Genomic DNA, 2483 nt, shown 5'->3' with positions numbered 1-2483 from the left:
GACCTGCGGGCGGCGCGGGCGGCGCTCCGGGAGCCCAGATGCCGCCCCGGTCGCTCCAGGCCCACGTGGTGCGGGGGCCACGAGTGAGTTGCGGAAAGCCAGTCGCCGCCGCTTCTCTATCCTTTGCTAGGACAGCTCCTGGGGTCCCCACTCTTGACTCCTCGAAAAAGGAGCACCATGGCCACCTGGGGTCCCCGGGGTGGAGGGGACGATGAAGAGAGCAGAGGACGGAAGACTTAGGACCCCCGCTCCGGGTCTGTCCCCTCCTGGGAAGAGGTCGGGGACCCCCGGGGGGTGGTATACCCCCTCAGGGATCGGGCAGTGGTCCCACAGGCCCAGGAACCGGACTCTGGCGCCCCTTAGTGGACAGGAGGTGGTATCTCCCAGTTTGAGGTTTGGGTAGCTCAGAGGCCGCCCTCGGTGGGGAAGAGACCCCTGGAAAACGGTGTTAAGAGCCTCGTGACTCCAGGTGTGTTCTGTTACGGTTTGCAGACGAGGGAAACTGAGGCTCACAGGTATCCCCCCTCTTCCCCAGGCTGGGGGCTGAGTGCGCTGCATCTTACAACCGTTATTTATTCCCTCATCTGCAGGGCCCCTTGTGAGTTGGACATTAAAGAAATGACATTCTGTAGACCTGTGATTTCTCAGGGGTGCCCTGTTTACCCCCTCCCCACCCCCCGCGGTCCCTTCTCAGGTCTCCTGTCCCACGAAGGGTAGAAACATGGGGAAGGAAGGAAAAAAGGTTATACTTGTTCACCCCCCTGTGCTGGGCACGGTGTATAGAGCTGTCCAGGAAAGCCACACTCTGAGCCAAGAGGTAGAGTCCAGCCTCTCTGCCTGGAGGGGGCGCATTTAAGCCCGCCCTATGTTGCTATTTACCCCAAATTCTAGCAGCAGCTCCCCCCCATCTCTGATGAAGATGAAGATAATGGCTCTACTTACGCCAGATCATGGTGACCCACCATCCTCAGGGATGTCCCATGTAGCACAAGCCCTGTCATTCCCATTTTACAGATGAGAAAACTGAGGCACAAACTGAAAAATTTGACTGAAGTCATGCACTTGGGAGGTCACACAGCCAAGATTCTATTCATTCAACCCCCCCCCCCCCTTTTTTTTTTACTTAAAAAAAAACCTTATGTTTTAGAATAGTCTTAAATTTACAGAAAAAATGTGAGGGTAGTGCAGAGAGTTGCCTTATAAAATTGCAGCCACATACCCCTACTGTTAGCATCTTACATTAATATGGTACTGTTTTTTACAATCAATAAACTAATACTGACACATTATTAACTAAAACTTATACTCTATTCAGATTTCTTCAGTTTTCCCCCTAATATCCTTTTGTACTCCCAGGAGCCCACATGGCTTTTAGTGGTCACATCTTAAGCCCCTTTTGGGCTGTGATGGTTTCTCTGACTGTTCCCGTTTTTGGTGTCCTTGACAGTGTTGAGGATGCTGGTCGGATATTTTTCCTAGGATTGCCGTAGCAAAGTACCACAGCCTGGGTGGCTTAAAACAACGGAAATGCATTCTCCCAATGTTGGAGGATGGAAGGGTGAGATCAAGGCAGCAGCAGGGCCACACTCCCTCCTGCCTCTCCCAGCTTCTGCGAGCCCCAGGCATCCCTAGGCTGGTGGCCAGTGGGACCTCTTTGAGTTGGCTCCTCGGTCCTGTGGACATGACCCCTGTGGCCTCAGAGGTCATAGTTCTGGCACAGCGAGATGCTTTTGTCTTGTCCTATACTCTCACAGCCCCAGCTCTGCATTTGGCCATTTCTCCAAGGAGCCCTGATTCCTTTTAATGGGACATATTTAGAGACCACACTCTGACCACAAAGTTGGGAAATCCATATTTTCTTCACTTATCTTTTTATTTTGAAAATACATTCCACCTACAGAAGTTGCAGAACTATTGCAATGAAGTCCCATCTACCCTGCATCTAGGTTAGGGTTCAGCAAACCATCAGCTTGCTGCTGTTTTTGTAAATAAAGTTTTATTGGCACACAGCCACATCCATTTGCATATGGTCTCTGGCAGCTTTTCCTCTGGGGGCAGAGTTTTGACAGATACTGTCTGGCCCTCAAAGCTGAAATTATTTACTCTGCCTCTTCTCAGAAAAAAATTGCTGACCCTTGAGCTGGTCCGCCCATGGTTAACCTTTGCTTTATATTTCTCTATATACAAAATCTAAAAGTGTATTGTATATTCCCTAGAGAATATGGACATTTTCCCCCTTAATTTTCTAAATAATTTGAGAGTAGGTTGGAGATATGGTGCATCTTTACTCCAGATCATCATGTATTTCCTATGGGAAAAAGATCTGTTACATAAGCAGAGTGCAATAGTCAAATTCAGGAAGTCTAGCATTGATACAATAATATATTCTTAAATATATTTTCATTGCTTTCAGGGAGAGGAAAGGAGAAAGAGAGAGAGAGAGAGAGAGAGAGAGAGAGAGAGAGACATCAATGATGAGAGAG

This window comes from Myotis davidii, unplaced genomic scaffold (assembly GCF_000327345.1).
Source record: "Myotis davidii unplaced genomic scaffold, ASM32734v1 scaffold551, whole genome shotgun sequence".
NCBI lineage: Eukaryota > Metazoa > Chordata > Mammalia > Chiroptera > Vespertilionidae > Myotis > Myotis davidii.
Note: the sequence above shows the minus strand (reverse complement) of the source record.